Consider the following 18,348-nt stretch of genomic DNA (forward strand, 5'->3'; position numbering starts at 1 on the left):
TTTTTTTTTTTCACACACACACACTGTATTTTATTTTTACAAGAGATAAATAGACTGACACCAAGCATTGTACATGGATGACCACAACAAAAGCAACAATGATTGCAATTACCAAACATGAAACACACTCATACTATGTCATCAGGTGACTTCTTTATACAGAAGTTCAACAGTCTGCCAGCCCCGAACCATTTTTATTTCTTTCCTGAACTCCAGCTTGGGCTTTGGGGTGGCGGTGGGGGAAGTTGGGGATGTGAGAAGTAATAAGTGCATTCAGATCAGTCTTACTTGCCCAGCACATGTGCCTAGACTAATGGGTTATTGTCTAGTTGCAAAGCTGGTTTAGAGACTGAATGGAGGTCCCTGCTGGGTCACTACAGTTCTTCCTGGCCCCCAAACTCAGCTACAGCCTCTGTTCTGAGCCTGGATCCAGTGGCTTGGAAGAAAGTGTATGATGATAAACAGGTGTCTCTCTCCATGAACGCTGGCTCCAGGCACTCAGGGAGGGGCGGGGAGTTCAGCCGCCTGCTTATGCTAACAGGCTGTCAGCTTCTCTGTGCATAGGGATAACAGAAACACGAAGCTATTCTGGTCTTGTCTAGGGAGCCATTATGTATTGAATTTCCAACGTTATTATCTCCAAAGGGCGACATCACTCAGTTTTCTCCCATTTGCATTCACTGGGAAAAGACAAATGGGTGCATATTTGCAGAGTGGAAAGGCTGGGGGGGTGGGGGAGTGGTCATGTGCTCTAACTTGGATAACCAGCAGCTCTGGAAGAAGTGTGCTCATAATTAGAGATCAGCACCTTGAGGTGACGTTACACGCTTACAAGTTGAAGTTAATCAGGCAGCAACTGGTTTTCCAGACTAATGGGATTGGGGTGAATTTTTCACTTAGAAACAAATCTCATCCATGCTTTGGCATGCCTTGTTTCCTGACATACGTCATAGTTTTCCTGTGGGAAGATAGGGAGAGATTTTATTTCAGACTTCCCCCGCCCTGACTGCCTTTGCTTTCTTCCTTTTCCAAAAATCAAGACCCAGATAAAGATAGCTAAGGAAAGGGACCATGCAGGACGCACTCCACAAAGAGTGATGCTGGGATTTGTGTTTCTGATGTGCTGGTGTGTGTCAAGTGTGTGCCAGTGGGGCTGTAAGTGGCAGGTGTAGGCTTTCTAGGGGAGGAAGGCTTGTGCTGAATTTCTGCTTTCTCATGATGAAAGGCTGCTCTCCCCACTTGTATCCCTTAGGGGTGTGTTGGCTGCATGGGACAGAAAACCAACTACAGTCAATTTATGTACTGGGGGGTACAGCTGGTGCCACCTCTGATAGACTCGGCAAGAAGAGCCGCTGTCAGCCTCTGGCGGCCCCACCCCTTGGGGGCTCGGGCCCAGGAGCTTACAGAGGGAGGGGTGACCTGGCCTGTACAAACTTCTGCTCCCCCATCCCCATGTCCTCATCTTTAAAAAAAAAAAATTCTCAGCCTGGAAAAAAAATTTATGTACTAGGAGCTGAGTTTTCTCATGTAACAAGAACTCTGGAATGAGGTAATTCAGATGTTGTTGATGGCTCTTTCTAGCTTGCTGCCCTGCCATCCTTAGGTGCAGACTTCTTCATGGTTGCAAGATGGCTGTTTCATCTTCAGGCATCCCATCCACGTTTCTGACAAAAAAAAAAAAAAAAAAAAGAAGGATAGGACATAGAAAACAAACTTACAGTTGCCAAAGGGGAAAGGGGAGAGGAGGGATAAATTAGGAGTTTGGGATTAACAGATACACACTACTATACATAAAATAGATAAACAACAGGGACCTACTGTATAGCACAGGAAAACTTATTCAATATTTTGTTATAACCTATAATGGAAAAGAATCTGAAAAAGAACACAGATATATATATGTACAACTGAATCACTTTGCTGTACACCTGAATCTAACACAGCATTATAAATCAACTATACTTCAATAAAAAAAACAAAAAAGGAGAAGGGGGAGGAGGAGCAAGAGCAGGAGGAAGAAGAAGAGGAACAGAAGAAGGGAGAAAAAGAAAAGGGCAAAGGGCAAAAGGGACATATTACTGTGTCTTTCTTAGAATTCTTCCTGAGTATAATTCTGTTCCCATCTCCTTGGCCAGAACTGGATCATATGGACACCCTTAGTGGCTGGAAAATCAGTAGTTTAAACTGAACACGTTGCAGCTGAATTAGAAAAATGTTCTGATAGACGGGAAAAGGAAGGGGGGGAAGGGAGAAATTAGGAGTTTGGGACTGACATATACACACTGCTATATATAAAATAGATAACTAATAAGGACCTACGGTATAGCACAGGGAACTCTACTCAATACTCTGTAATGGGCTATATGGGAAAAGAATCTAAAAAAGAGTGGATATAGTTATATGTATAACTGATTCACTTTGCTGTACCCCTGAAACTAACACAACATTGTAAATCAACTATCCTCCAATTAATAAAAAAAAGAGTTTATTGATGAGGAAATGAAGAATTAAGTGAATTAACTAAAATCAAATAATAAATTACATTCTAAGGGAAAGAAAAAGAGGGAAAAAGAAGAGAACGGACCTGGTCTAGGGAACCAGTGGTGTCTGCCATCCTACCCAGTCCCTAGTGCTCCACCCACAGTCAGAGAAGTCCTGCTTTTCAACCCCCAATGTCAGTGTCAGGGCTGCCTGCTCCTCCTCTCCAGGCAGTCTGGCCTGGGAATCCTTCTCTCCTCTGCCTGGGGCCTCAATAGCACCAGCTTCCTCACCCCTTCATCTTGGGAAGAGAGAACAAAGCAGCTGCATCTCACCGGCGTGGTCTGGGCCCAGGGTACCCGTGCCCAGGGAACCAGTTCTGAAGACCCTTTGGTTCAGCTGAGAGGTTGCTGGCTGGAGAGAGAGCATGGAAGAAGGTGTTCGGAATGCACCTGGAGAGGTGGGCTGAGGCAGGATCATGTAGAGTCTTGTGAGCTGCAATTCACTTAAATTCAACCAGTTGTAAGTGAGTCACCATGCAAGACACTAGGGCGTATAAATGGAGTAAGATGCCTGGCTGATCCCAAGGAGTTCCCATTCTACTTGGGCCGCACACACATGCAATTAAACACAGTAAAATTCAGACGATGATATGTGCAAGCACAGATGAAGAGACACAGTGCAGTTCATGACAGTGTGGACAAAACGGCTTTAATTTCAATAAGGTGATATTTGAATTTCACTTTGCATGGTAGGTATGATTCATGTAAGTAGAGAAGGGAGGGAGAGGATATCTTAAGCAGAGAGGAGTATATGAGCAAAAGTTTGGGAGTGGGAAAGCAGGCAATGTATTTGGATAATTGTAAGTGGCCCCCTTGAGCTGGGGGACAGCGTTTGCAAGGACTGGGGTGACCAGAGTGATGAGATGGGGAAGGCAGGGCAGAGAATGGGTCGGAGATGAAGCAGAAAAGGTAGGTGGGTGTCAGGTGGTAAAGACTGAATGTTGGATTTTAAGAAGTTGGATTTTAACTTGTAGAAAATAGGGAGCCTTGGAAGGTTTGAATCACATCTGTGTTGCGGAAAATTATTACCAAACAAGAGTTAGTGTGGGGTGCGGAGACTGAGGCAGAGGCACCAGCGGGAGGCTGGTACCTAGAACAGAAGCAGTGGGGGGAGAGGCATGAGGACGGTACACACTTTTCTGGATGAATAACTGAGTTGGAGCAGTGCCATTTCCAAATTCAAGGAAGATGCGGGAGGAGAGTCGGCTTTGGGGGGTCAGATGATGGATTCAGTATGGGCACTGCTGAGCCCCTGGAGATTACTCGTCTGGGTCTCCGGGGTAAGGACCAGGCTGGAGAGCGTGGGGTCATCAGCCCTAAGTGGGTGGCAAAACCATGATTGTGGATTGGACTGTCCAGGAACTATGCAGAGTAGAGGACAAAGGGCCCAACACAACTAGATGAGGGAGAAGCCAAGGAGTTTGAGAAAGAAAGATCAGGAAGGGAGGAAGGGATCAGGACCAAGGAGTGCTTTTGAAGTGAGCAGAGCTCTTTCAGCGAGGGGCTTAGCATTCGGCCGAGGGTGGGAGAGAACACGCTTTCAAATCCCTACAAAGTAAAATGAGTACGAATGGACCCAAGGTAGCAATTGGTGGGCAAGGTCTGCTCTGCTTCTGCAGTCTGCACCCTAGGATGAAACAGCACCCAAAGCTTGCTGTTTCTACTAGGAACTGCTAGGAGGGACAAGGGTCTCCTCGGGTGACTCCTGGTCCTGCCCCTTTAATTTTCCCTGCAGGCCCTCTGCTTCCTGTCCGTAGCTGTGTGACCTGGGTACTGACTTACTGCAGGTCTGTTTTTGCCACAGTACAAGGGAACTGGGGCAAGTGTTATCCAGATGGAGTTTTAGTTGCACAGTTGCAAGATACTTCGCTCAGCACAAGTCCCTTAAGCTCCCAACAATTACACTATCCTTCCAAACCCTACATCTTGGCATGGATCTTATTCTGGGCATGGGGCGGTGAGAGTGGGGAGGGTTTTAGAAATGGTTTCTGTGCCTTCGCGCCCTATGCCCACCGTGGCTGGGCCCCCCTACCCCAGCTCTCTCTCTTTGCTCCTTGGCCTCTAGAGAAGCGGCTTCCCTTCAGTTGGGATCCAAGCCGATTTCTCAGCTTCATATGAGCACTGATCTCCTGACAGCTCCTGATCCTTGACTGTAGGGTCCCCCACACTATGGAGCCAGCAACTCCCCAATTCTTGCTTGCAGTAGTTTTCTTAATGCCCTTCAGTGGCTTCCCATTGTCAGAATAAAAGCTGGACTCACCCAGGAACCACCAGGTCTGCCTGGTCTGGCATCTGCTTCCTTCTCCAGCCTGTCTCCTCCGCTCCAGAGCCACTGCGGCTCCTTTCACGCCATGCTCCTTCTGCCTCAGGGCCTTTGCACATGTGGCTTCTGTTCCCGTGTCAGAATCATTTCCCAGCCCTGCCTGTCACTCCAATTCCTGGCTCCTTCACCTCATCTCCTTAACACCTCCTGACCCTTCAGCTCGCTTCTCAAACGTTACATCCTCAGGGCTCTGAACCCTGTTTTAATGACACACTTATCCATGGGATTATTTGATCAATCTCTGTCTCGCCAATTAGCTCTAAGGGACCATGACTTTCCTTTCACTGTGAAGCCTGGAGCTGGGCCCAGGGCTCACTGCCCAGTAGCTCCTCATGCCAATAAATGTGTTGAAAGAATGAGGCAGCTGGTGACCTTTTTTACTGACGCCCACATGTTTCATAGGGGCTAGATGTGTTTATTCCTCTCCTAGAAGGGAGCCAGGACTCCCGCTAGAACAAACTTGTGTGTGACTTCATAGCTGTGTCACCCCAAACTCCCTCAGCTGTGCCTCTGGATGGACTGGGAAGAAGCACATTTGAGGGGCAAGCCAAGGTCCTTCCGCACGTGAATGTAGCTCCTGCTGCCCCTCTGCGGCCTTTCACTGCTAAAGGGCATCTGAGTAATTTGGCTAAACACCTTGGAATTCTCTGGCAAGACAAGGTCTGGTACTAACAGGTGACTCGGCTTTGGAGTTCTGACCCCTGGCCTGTCTTTCTCAAACAGACTTGCAGACCTGGGTTTGAAGTGTCCTCACCGGGAGGAACTCCAAGAGGCAACACAGTGAGATGCTGGCAGGCAGCCCTCAAGGGCGTCTGCGAGGGACTAATCTACTTGCCCAAGGACATGGGCCTAGCGAGTGATATTCAAAGGCACCCACGGAACTTCGGGACTGGGCCAGAGAGACGTCCACTCTGTCCAAGGTTCTGTGCTCATGGAGTCCAAACTGTCCTCTCGAGGGTTCCCCACTCTTTCTGAGTAGCCATTTATGGCTTCCACATCTGTGCGAAGCCTTCTGGAATCCATGTATATTTCCTGCTTTGGGGTTTTGAGACTGGACCATTTATTAAAATAATTCAATCTAGGGTTCGAGCTGGAAGGGGCCTCTGGATTATCTAGCCCATGTCCTTCATTTCACAAATGAGAAAACTGAGGGCCAGGGCTTGGGGTGTTGAGGTAGGGCTGGGTCTCTTCCTGGCAGTACCCATCGTACTAGGGTTCGGGGTCTGTAAGGAAGTCCCTGCGGCTCCTCTCGGGCTTGGTCAGTTACAGCCTCTCTCAGGAACCAGCCCCCTCTCCCCCACCCCCAATCCTGTCGATCCCCCTCCTGGCTCAGGCTGGGCAGCCTCATGGCCGGCAGCATGGCTTCCTGGCTACCAACCGAGTGGCCAGCCCTTGCTGTGTCCGTGGTTTCTGCCAGTGGCTGGCCTCGGGCCCTTGCTACAGGCCCTGCTCCGCACAGCGACTGCCGGCTTACGGAGCGCTCACTCTGAGCGCTGGGCTTAGCTCCCGGGGGTCAGTGTTCTCACCGCCGGTTCACATGTTAGGAAACTGAGGCTCAAGAGTTCCCTTCAGTGCTGTGCTCAAGGTCACATCATAGGTGCAGTTGCGGAGCTAGGATTTCAATCTTCTCATTCAGTTTCTGGAATTTGGACCTGAGGAGTGGACTGGGGAGGGGGCGGTACTGTGACCCGGCAGGAGCGGGACGAGGGGCCCTGATGAGGGGGATCTGGGCAGCAAATCTGTGGTTCCAGCGAGCCCCCGCCCTCAGCAGCCCCCCCTGGCTCTTGCTGAAAATGACAACTCCGGCCAGAACCGGCTCGCGCGCCCACGACACAGCCATTCACGCTTTAGGTGCGCATCCCACTTAATTGTCAAGACTTCCAATTAACGTGCGTTGCTGTGTCTGGTGCTGGGTTATTTTCTCGTATTTTTCCGTCCCCCCTCCCCCCCTCCCCGAGTTTACTATTTCGGAGAGACACTAGCTCTGTCATCGTGTTTGTCTCGCTCCCTCCCCACCCTCAGCAGAGGAAAACCGAAAAGCCACAGCTGGCGGCGGCTGCGCGCCGGCGCTGGCCCGCCCCCTCGGCGGCGGTCTCCTGTTGCTTCTCGGAGCGGCCTGCGCTTTGAAAAAGAATCTCTCCCGCACCCGGGAGCAGCGGCGGCGCGCTCCGAGGAGCCGGCGGCGCGCGGCGAGCAGCAGAGGGTCTGCGCGCGGACGCCAACCGGAGGTCGGCGGACGGTGACCTCGCGGTCCCCGGAGCCCAGCCCCGGCTGAGCTCCCGCCCACCACTCCCCACCCCTGCAGGACGCGCCTCTCCAACAAGCCCCAACCCTTCCCAGCAGGCGAGGCGGGAAAAAAGCGAAAGCCTCGCCCACAGCCCTGCCCCCAGCTCCGCCGCTCCCAGGCTCCTCCGGACTCCGCGCATCCTCCTGGGATTGTCTCGGAGGGGACCGCGCCGTGCAGGTAAGTGGCTGCGGTGGTGGCAAAGTTGGGTTCTTCTTCCGGAGAGGGAGAGAGGCTGGGGTGGGGACCGATCGCGGGGCGCCGGGATGCTGCCAGGGTTGGTTTGCTTCGGTGGGTGTGAGCGGTCCTCGCCGGGCAGCTGCCGCCTGGGCCGCGGAAACCGGGTAGGGGATGGAAACCCGGAGGTGGTCGTCGGAAGAGAAGAGGAGCTGCCGAGGGGAGGCAGGCCGTGGCGGTGGGAGTGAAGGTGTTCTGGAAAGGCGCTTGCCGCCTGCCTGGAGCTTGGGGCTACGGTTTTGGGAGAAGGGGAAAGGGCTGCTCTCCGCTGTGTCCAGGGGGTTTTCCTTTGTTACTTGGAAGCTTGGACTCTTAAGTGGAGTGTGCGGAGGTGAAGACAGGGAGGGGGCCGGCTGTGTGTGTGCACACATGAGCCATACAAAATGGAACTTGCTGGCTCGGTGCTTGGGGGACAGGGAGAGCTGGGGCTGGGCAGTGGGCACTGGGAGTGGGGGCAGGTAAGGAAGGCTGATTCCAGGGGGTGGGGTTCATGAGAGTGTCTGCATCAATTTTCCTCTCCTCTTGTCTAACCAGTCCTAGCTTCTTCCAGGGGGCCCTGACCACCCCCCCCCCATTCCCTCCTTTCCTGGTGCCCAGCCCTCTTTCCCCAGCAGGGCTGGCCCTGGCACAGCCTTCCCCATTGTGTCTCTTGGGCTTCCGTGGATACTTGGAAGGGCCGCCTGGGGCTACTGGTGCTCGCTTCTGGGCTCTTACAAGTGGTGGCTGGTAAAGGAAGCACCCGATGGTGGGAGCAGGGAGCAGCCACACTGGAGCAATGGGCCTGGCTAGGCCCCTGCTGCCCACCTCCAGACACGGCAGGCTGTGGCTGCCGGGGCTTCTCGCCACGAATGTGGCCTCTGTCTCCACTTGCTTTGTCTTCTTGGCGTTGTGCTCTCTGGCTGGGCCCAGATTTCCAGGTTGGGAGATGGATCTCTGGGCAGCCCACGTCCTCTGTGGAAGGATCCCACTGTGAGGGCCCAGTACCCTCATATTGTGTATGTGTGGATATGTATATCTGTTTCCGCAACTTAGCCTTTTTCACGTGACCTGCCCGGTAGTTGCCATGGAAACCCCTCTTCAATTCTCAGCCTCCCTCCTTTTCCTGCCCATTCTTTACCTCCATATCTCCTCCCCTCCCCCCAACATGGTTGCCCAGATACTGGTTATCCCTGACTTCTCAGAGTAGGAGACCCTGGAGAGCTAGCTAGCTCCCGGCTCAAACTGATGTGGCCCCTACCCCATCCAGGCCCCCCAACACACAGTACACGTCACAAACACACCCCAAACATATGCACACTTGCCACACCACCTATACACTCACACACATACCGCACATCCTACTTGCCACACACACTGCATCAACACACTACACACATATATCATACCACATGTACAGCACATAACACGCCAAATACACCATACATATACCACACCACAGCACACCACCCCCAATGACACACGTACACCCTGTCATCGCACTGTGTGTGTTTTCACACATACCAGCAATAACATCCCATTGCTTCCCCAACACACACGCAGTACTTCTTCGCAATAGGTCTCTGGCTGGAAGAGAGAGGGCAGTTTCCTAGCTCTATGCCAAGGAGCATGTAGGGGAAGGCTCAAAAAGGCCAGAAGGAAACACCTCCCCAAGAACCCTGCAGAAGAAGGTGGAGAGAAATGCACTTCCAGATTCCTTCAGAGGGCAGCCCCTCTCCTAGGTGCTAGATGCAAGAGACTGGGCATGGACCAGAATTTAAATCTCTCCGTGGCAGCTTTCTACCTGTCTTGACCCTGAGAAAGCCTGAGGCTCCTGGCCCCTCCTAGGAGTCTGGACTCTGCCGCTGAGTCTTCCTGCCTAGCAGAGGATCAGGCAGCTCTGCGACCAGCAGAAGGCTCTGAGCCTCCACAGAGGAGGGAGGAAAGGTTGTGACTGTGTTAGGAGAGCGGGGAGGGCAGGGAGAGGAGACAAAGCCTGGATGGGGGCTGGGAGGAGAGGGGAGCCAGAAAGAGAGGAGCCAGGTGAGTTTAGAAAGTGTAGGTAGGGTGATGGCAGGGAGGAGGTCCAGGCTATCCTCCCTCCCCCAGGTACACTTTCCTGCTTTCTCCTTGGCTCTGCCAGCCACATCTGTGCATCTAGGAGAGGAAGCGGGTTTGCAGAGGGCTCCTGGATTGCCTGGGCTTTTCTAAGACCTGTCGCTTCTCTAGGGGTCTCGTGGTAGATACCGGAGGCAAGGGTCTCCTTCCTGGCTGCCTTGTGATCTCTGGACTGACTTAAGCCCCATTTCATTCAATTATTCAAGGAATTGTTTTAAGTACTTACAATGTGTTCATTGCTAGGGTCATGAGGGTGAGAAGGAAGACACAGTCCCTGACCTCAGAGTCCTAGATTTCTCAGAGCCAGAAGGGGAACATCCAATCAGGACATCATGTAGATGGGGAAACTGAGGCTCGGGGTCACACACCCAGCTGTGACTGAGGCCTCTGACTCTTCAGCCAGGATTTGTGACCCCCATACTTCCTGTGCCACATCACTTGCCTTCTTTTCTTTATTGCCAGCAATCCTCTGGGGACCAGGAGCCCTTGCAAAGTGTGGGTGCTTTAGTGGATGGGGAGCCTGCTCCATCCTATTTTCCAGGAGAATGTGGCCAGGAGGCGGGGGAAGGAGGAGCAGTTCCCTAGACCCTGGAAACTCCCCACAGCCATAGGGAAGCCAGCCCACCAGATCCCCCATAAGTCAGAGCCCAGCCCTGTTGGACCTAGCTGGCTGCCATCTGGATGGCAGACTGTGCCAGGCAGCCCCCAGGACTCACTGTCTGACAAATCACCCACCAGCTTCTGCCTGAACACCCTGGAGGAAGCAAACCAGTCATGACAGGCACAGCCCCTGGAGGCAGAGAGCCTGTAGCAGAAAGGCTATGAACCTGGAGACACAGACCCAGGCTGTAGTCCTGGCTGTGCTCCAAGGGGAAGTGCATTCATCCCACAGTTATCCTTTTGGATGCAAACTGGGTTTCTGGCGAAAGTCAGAAATGGTTTAGACTGATCTCAAGCAACTGAAAGCCTCCACGATTTTAGACCTCTGTTTCCACATCCATCAGCAGCAGGGCTAGATTTCATGATTTCTAAGACATTTCTGCCTCCTAATTTTTATAGATTGTGCAGTCTTGAAAGAGATCCCTTTTCTCTCCAGGTGCCAAACTGTACTCATGATTTCATAACGCAGGGTTGTAGCTGAGCTGAGCAGGAAAGAGGTTGGTCTCTGGTCACTCCAGAGAAGGCCTCCCCTTTCAGCCCGTGGGCCAGGAGATGCTCAGGAAGCTCAGACCGGGCTTTTTTCTCTCAGGCTGCAGTAGCCGGTCCCCCTGGACACCATGTCCACCTGGTCTCTTCTGCCAGGATGAAAACTGGGGCTGGATGGAGTCTTGGGAGATGTGGTCTCTGGAGAGGATGAGGTCCAGGGCCATCATTTGGTGGGTCTATGAATCCTCTGGACGGAGAGCCTTGGACCAGCTGGAGAGCATGACGGGAGGTGCCGATCAGGGTTTTCTGTCTCTAATGAGAAGCAGGGTGTCTCTGGCCAAGACAAAAGCTTGGAACCAATTTGGCAGCATCTTCTCTGCTCTGGAATGGGAAGGAGGAGGGGCCCTCTGACCTGGGAAAGTATGAAGTCAGCTTGGAGCTCACACAGGAACACACTTGTTACAAAGATGTGCGGGGGAGCTGGAGGCTCGGGAGCGGGGCTGGGGCCCTGGGAACCAGAACGGGACCATGGGAAGGTGGCTGCTGAGCTCAGAAGATCTGATTTGAAGCCAGGGATGAGGGAGGATCTAGTTGGAATGACAGTGCCCCCCATGCAGCTGGAGGGCAAAGCCAGGCCTGGGAAGGGACAAGAGGCGAGGTCTTAAATTCATACAAGCCATCCCTTTAACAAATGTTAACTGAGTCCCTCCCCTATGCCAGGCCCTGTGGGCTTCCCAGGACCCACAGAGCTGTGAAATGATGTTTTCATTCACCGGAGCCCTCCTGCTCCGGTAGATCCGTCCATTAGCCCTGTCCCTCCCTCTCTCCCCAGCTGACCTCACCCGCACCTCCCACTGGGAAGGCCCTGCCACGTCCTTCTTCAACAAGCAGGGCCCCACACTTGCTCGTGTGTGGCTCACACTTGCACACACTCTCCCTTCCTCACACATACATAATCTCCATACCTAACACACAGGCGTAAGCTCACAGGTTCCCGAGCACCCCCTCACCTCACCCCGGTGCAGTCTCTCACCCAGACCATTGTGACCGCCTCTTCCCTTCCACTTTCTCAGCCCCCATCCTTTTACCACTCATCTTGTGGGCCCATATGTCCGACCTCTCCATTGCCCCTTTTTTTTTTTAATTTTTAAAAACATTTATTTGTTTTATTTATTTATTTTTGGCTGCATTGGATCTTCGTTGCGGTGTGTGGGCTTCTCACTGTGGTGGCTTCTCTTGTTGCGGAGCACGGACTGTAGGCACGCGGGCTTCAGTAGTTGTGGCTCGCGGGCTCCAGAGTGCAGGCTCGGTAGTTGTGGCGCACGGGCTTAGTTGTTCCGTGGCATGTGGGATCCTCCCGGACCAGGGATCGAACCCGTGTCCCCCGCACTGATAGGCGGACTCCCAACCACTGCGCCACCAGGGAAGCCCTCCATTGCCTATTAATGAGGACAGGTGCCTGGCACTGGCCCTCGAGGCTCTCAGGAACTCGGCTGCAGCTACCTCTCCAGGCACCTTCTCCAGATGGTCATCCCGAGCCTTGTACTTCCTACCCTCTGCCTCCACTCAGGCCCCGGGAGGAATGAGCTGTCTCACTCCAGCCTGCTGAGTAGGGGGTAGCGGCCTTTGGAGACGCACAGACTTGGGGTCTAATCTGGGTGCTGACGCTTCCTAGTTTTCTTAACTCTTCTAAGCCTCAGTTTCCTTATCTGTCAAATGGGCATGAGGATTGAGCAGGGGTAAGCTATGTCAAGTGCTTCTTGGGGCCTAGCATATGGTAAACACTCAGTAGATACTAGCTGCTATAATAATAACAATAGTAATAGTAATGACACATGGTTATTATTAGAATGACATTATTGTTGTTATAGCATCCTTTGAGGCTCCTCTCCAGTGCTCATTCTTTCAAATAGCTTTTCCTAATTCCCAGTAAACAGACAAGCTTTCCTCTTCCTGGTACCCCTGAAATGCTCTGTTGATTCTTCCCTTAAAGTACACGCCTACTGAGCCTTCATTTAGCTACTTATGTCCACGCCTGCTCCCCGTACCCGCTCCTACCTCTTCAAAGGCAAGGTCTGTTTTTTGCCCCAGGCAGGGCCTGGCACAGTGTCAGACGTGGAGAAAGCCCAGAGAGCATCTGTGAACTGAACATATGTGGGAAAAAGTCCTCACCCACCAGGGCATGGTGAAAGCCCACTTGTCCCTCTAAGCTCTCTCCCACTGTCACTCCTACCCAGGTGCCCACCACACATACCTGAGGGGTACATTCCTTTATGCCCATGTGTCATTTCAGTCTGCCTGTTCCTTTGGTAGAGTCTGAAAACTAAGAGTCAGACCCTATCGGAGGTCTGGAGGTGTTTCAGGGCTGAAGGCAATGGAAGGAAGCTGATTCATCACAGCGTTTTGGTGATTGGGCCTTGACGGAGACCTGGAGAGCCGGCTGGAGGAGGTGGGGGGGAGGGGAGCACTGAGAAAGTTTTAAAATTCCTTTAAAATTCCACACAGATCCTCAGGTTGTTCTGGGCTTAGATTGGATTATGACTAAAGGCATAATGATGCTGAAGCATCCATTCATTCAGTCACGGGGATTTACTGAGCAGCTACTATGCAAAGTGTTGGAGATTCAGAGATGCCTAGAATGTGCCTCTGCTTCCAAGGAGCTCACAGTCTGATGGGGGAGACACACATGGTCGTGGTGGTGGTACCTGGAGAGAGGCATGGGCCTTGGCTCTGTGGGAATTGGGGCAATGAGGCGTGTGGCAGGAGGGAGGGGACAGTGCATTTCCCGAAGCAGAGACAAACAAGGTCGGGTAAACCTCCACGCATGCGACGGGACCGGGTCGGGCAGGTTTCCAAGTATGCAGGCCCATGGGTCAGGGTGCATCCCTGTGTCATTTCTACCCTCAAGCAAGACAATGTGAGCATAGACAAAGTGCCCTGTAGGTTCAAACGCGCCGCCCAGAGCTGTGCTTTCAGAGGAGGTGGGCTGTAGAGCAGAGACTGGAAGGGGCAGGTACTGTGGTCTGGCTGTGGGCAGGGTTACTCGGGCCTGGCCCCTGGGCCTCTGGCCGCTGCTCCGAGTTTCTGTTTCTGCCGCTGGGACTGTTCGTCTGGCCTCTCTTGAATGGGCCTTTGTCGGTAGGCTGCCCACCATCCAGACTCCCTGGAACGGGACTGAGATCCCTCGGGCGGCAGGGGCGTGGGGCCCCTGGGCTGGCAGGTGGCAGGCCTAGTTCCGCTCCCTTACTCACTCCGGACAGCTGTATCACCGGCCTGTGCCAGGGTTGGCCGCACAACGCTGCCCTACGTGCCTGCCTCTGAGGGCTGTTGGGAGAGGCCCACAGGGTGATGTCTGGGATGGCGCTGCAAAGACTGTCATAGTCGGCAGTGATGGGGGAGGGGGGAAGCAAGGCCCTATGACCCTGCTGGTGGGCCAGCTTCAGGTCTCTCCAGGGAATCTTTTTAGAAACCAGGCCTGTGTTTGTGATTTGTGAATTCGGTGTGTCCGCTTCTAAGGAAAGGGTCTTATTTCTTTTTGTGGTCAGGCCTTTTCTTCCTTTGCCTCAGAAGTAATCCCACATTAAAGAAAAAGGTGCCTCCGAGTTAAAATAGTAAGTTCTCTGTACGTGATAAAGGAGTTTTGTCCCTCCCACGCCCCCTGTGCAGCCGGGCTGGATTGGGTCTGGGCTCACGGAATGGGAAGAGCTTTGAGTCATGGGGACCGGCGGGCCCAGCCTCCAGCCTCCCAGCTGTGGGGTGCCCTCCTCCCTGAAGGAAGGAGGGTGGGGCAGACCCAGGGATGGGGCTACACAAGGAGGCCCTGCCAGGCCTGAGGGCCCTGTGATGAGAGGGGCCTGGTAGGAAGGGGCCACCCTGGTGGGTGTCAGCAGCGATGATCGGGGCCAGGCCCGGCCCTGCTTGTAAGGAGGTCCAGCTGCCCTGGGGCAGTGCAGGGAATTCAGTAAAGTGACAGCAGCCACTGTGAGCCCCTCGGCCTATTAGAATGTCACCACCCTCTGCTCTCTCCTGAGTCCCAGGCTATGACTTCTCTCTGCTCTTCAGCCCTTCTCTGGAATTTTATAGTTAGGCTAGTAAAGAGAATAATTTATGTTTAATGCTTATTTGTTGAGCGTTTAACATGCAAATCAAGGGAACACGTTGCATGTTCCTCTGAAGGCCACAGATCCATCAGCAAACTCTGGTTGGACCCAAAGCACTTGTTTTAAAAGGCAGCTTTAAAAGCCTTTGCTGGATTTTGGCTCTGGTCTGAACCACAGAAGCCCGGCCCCTATTACAGAAACATCAGACATCACCAGCAGGGCACAGGGCTCCACACCGCTTGCCAGGAAGGTGAGCAGATGTGCGGGTGATAGGGTGGGGTTGGGGAGCTGTTTTGTTTTTAAATGAATTAAAAATTTATTAAATTATTTTTAATAGACTTTTTAAAGAAAAATTTTAGATTTACAGAAAAACAGAACAGCTAGTACAGAGAGTTCCAATATAACCCTCCTGCACAGTTTCCCCGATTACTGTCTTACATTAGTGTGGTACATTTGTTACAGTTGATGAAATAATATTGATATATTATTATTAACTAAAGACCATGCTTTATTCAGATTTCTTTAGTTTTTCCCTAATGTCCTTTTTCTATTGCAGGACCCCATCCGGATAACCACATTCCATTTAGTTGTTATGTCTCCTTAGGGTCCTCTTGGCTGTGACAGTTTCTCAGACTTGCCTTGTTTTTGATGATCTTGAGAGTTTTTGAAGAGGACCGGTCAGGTATATCGCAGGATACCCCTCAATGGGGATTTGTCTGATGTTTTTCTCGTGATTAGACTGGGCTTTTGGGTTTGGTGGAGGAAGATCACAAAGGTACAGTGCAATTTTTATCACGTCAGATCAAGGGTACATACCATCAGCATGATTCATCACTGTTGATGTTGACAGCGCTGGGTTTCCAGTCCCTTAATTTAGTGCCCCCACTTCGGCAGAGTTCCAGGGCCTGGTGATCAGAGCAGTGCTTTCCACTCCTCGAGACAAACATCAACCTGTCAACCAGCACTCGCTGGCCGTCTGCACCGCCCCAGGTCTTACAAGTTGTGGAGTAGCACAGAGAGTTTCCAGGCAGGAGAACCTTATTAAAGAGGGCATTAAACCAGAATGTGCTGTGTGGCAAATCAGTGCTAATGACAGGTCACAGGTGCTCTTAGTCTGGAGAAAGAAGTCAGCCCATGGGCTGGAGTGGCAGTTGGACAAAGATAGCATTTTTCAACCTTGGCTACACGTTAGAATGAGTGGGGAGATTCTTAAAATTACTGATGCCTTGGTCACACCCCCAGAGTTTAGAATTTGATGGGACATAGTTGATCCCCATGATTATTATTATGAAAAAGCTCTCCATGTGATCCTGAGGTGCAGCCAGAGCTGAGCACTGGAATAAACAGGGGAGGGAAGGGCGTTCTAAGTGGAGGGAACAGAATATACAACAGCCTGGAGATCGAAACACGCGTGGCAGGGGACGGGAGCAGACCATCTTAGCTGAAAGTAATGGGAGAAAATACTGAAAGGGTAGAAAAGGGATAGACTCAGAGGCATTTATATGCCAGAATAAAAAGTTCTGATTTTTTAAAAAATAAATAGACTACGGAAGCACCATGATACACTTGAGTTTGGGAGAGAAGTGATCAGCCTACCAACAGCCCAGGGGAGCAAGGATGAGGGTCTGAACTAGAGCGAGCAATGGAAGAGAAGATTATAGAGATGGCCCAGGAGTCAGCGTGGCTGGGACTTTGCCGCAGACACCATGTGGAGTTCGGCAGGCGGGGAGGAAACCCTGTGGACTCAGTTAAGACCGTAAGCTCCATGAGGCAGCGACTGTGTTGCCGCAGCTCCCCCAGTGATGACTAAGGTCCTGGGCAGCAGTAGGCCATCAGGAAATGTTTGTTAATTTGGTTACTGGAAGGATAATGATGCCACTCTTTCCAAAATTACACCTTGTTCCAAAATTATCCTCCTCTTCTCCACCAATTTCTCCACCTAAATGCAGGCGGATCTCAGCTCTTTGGAAAGCAATCTGATTGAATAACTCAGGCCGAGATATAAATAACTGTTAGGAATGGAAGTATTTACCTTTTAAACGAAACATTTGGTGGAATTAAGAACTCTCTCCTTGGGAGAATGTTGTGGGTGTGGATATATTTTTGAGTAGGGGTGGTCTTTATTTCAATTCTACACCCTCATCTAATTCTGAACCATACCAGAAAAGAAGGGGATCTGCAGCTTGGCAGCCTGCTCTGAAAGGCTGTCAGTTGCTGGGCTGGTAGTTCTGTTGGCATCCCCTGTGAGCTTAGCTCCAATGGACAGGATGCCCTACAGCTGGTCTGGGATGCTGTCTAGCTCCCCGCATAAATACACTGATGCTCTGCTAGGCAGAGAGCATCAGGGTGCCCAGCAGCTGCTGTGGGGAGACTGGGGAGGGAGAGAAGAGAGCCCGTGCTGGTGCTGAAGCTCAGCTGGGAGTGACGGGAAGACCTGTGAATAGCTGGGGGCCAGTGATGGCTGAAGGATATGCCAGGCCTCCTCCCGCCTCCTGAGGGCCTCCAGGGTCCCAGCCTTCACATCAGTCGTAGTGGACAGAACAGACTTGAGCAGGAAACTGTGAAAGGGAAAAAATGACATAATACATGCCAAAGTTAAATAAAGCTATTTAATTTTATTTGGGTTATTCTCTCACCCTGGTTTTTCTCCCCTGGCCAGGGTAAGAACACTCCCGTCCAATGAGCCCTGCTTGGTCTTGAGTCAAGGTCAGCATTTTGATTTCCCTTAGTCCCCATGCATTGCCACATTTGCCAGGGAGGCAGCAAGGAAGAGTGGAAAGAGCCTAGCATGTGGCATCCACAGAATTAGGAGCCGATGCCAGCTGTGCCATTGTTAGCTGCGGGGCCTTGGACAAGGTAACATAACTCGGAGCCTCACCTTCTCTAATCTGTAAAATGGCAATGATATCCAAGATCGCCTGCAGTTGTGATGTTCCTTTGAGCTAATGCTTGTGAAGTTGCCTGGTGAGTCGGGTGTCTTCCAGATGTTTGGTGTTATCAACATCACCACCATCACCATCATCATCCCCTTCAGCCACCGTGGGCAGGCAGCAGGAGCAGGGTGGGGTGGAATGTACACAACACCATAGGTCCCCCTATGTCTTAACGACAGCCACAGGTACACTCGACGGTCTGGGGCTGTAGGACAAGAGTCTCTGTCCTGATACATCTTGCCTCAACCACCCTTAAATCCAAGAGGCAGGAGGACCAGGGTGCACAGTATCCCAGTTTCGCAGAAGTCTGCTCGGCCCTGCCCAGCAGGCTGCTTGGACAGCAGAGACCCTGTGTCTTCCACTGGGCAGCTGTCCTGCAGCCAGGGAGGGGGGTGAGATGTCTTCTCCCAGGAGCCGCAGCTGTCCGTTGACTCTCCTCCCCACGCCCTGCCCAGGGGCATTTTCCTTTCTCTGCTCTTTGGAGCACCGGTGTGACTGGGGCAGGCAGGGTATGGTGGAGGCACACGGGCAGCCAAGGATGGAGGCCCAGCTGAGGCCTCACGGGGAGGGCGACAGCGTGGAGCCTTGCTTGATGTTTCTCCAAAGCAGATTTCTTTTCTCAGCAGTCTCCACCTCTCCTTGCTTTGCCACCGTGTCCATGTCTTGCTCAGTTTCTGCTGGGAGCTCCTCC

The 18,348-nt window shown here is 52.2% G+C and overlaps 1 protein-coding gene across 3 annotated transcripts in view; it reads left to right on the forward strand.

The window, feature by feature from the left end:
• The first annotated feature begins 7,049 nt into the window (after window positions 1-7,049).
• FXYD6 (FXYD domain containing ion transport regulator 6) overlaps window positions 7,050-18,348 on the forward strand; it is a 32,608-nt gene continuing 21,309 nt past the window's right edge. For 2 of the 3 annotated variants that reach the window (XM_061203600.1, XM_061203601.1), the window contains exon 1: window positions 7,244-7,327. The gene's annotated coding sequence lies outside the window, so the exon portion shown is untranslated. Of the gene's footprint in view, window positions 7,328-18,348 lie in introns of all 3 variants that reach the window. The other variant, XM_061203603.1, reaches the window with a different exon arrangement.

The sequence above is a fragment of the Eubalaena glacialis genome, chromosome 10 (genome assembly GCF_028564815.1).
Source record: "Eubalaena glacialis isolate mEubGla1 chromosome 10, mEubGla1.1.hap2.+ XY, whole genome shotgun sequence".
Lineage (NCBI taxonomy): Eukaryota > Metazoa > Chordata > Mammalia > Artiodactyla > Balaenidae > Eubalaena > Eubalaena glacialis.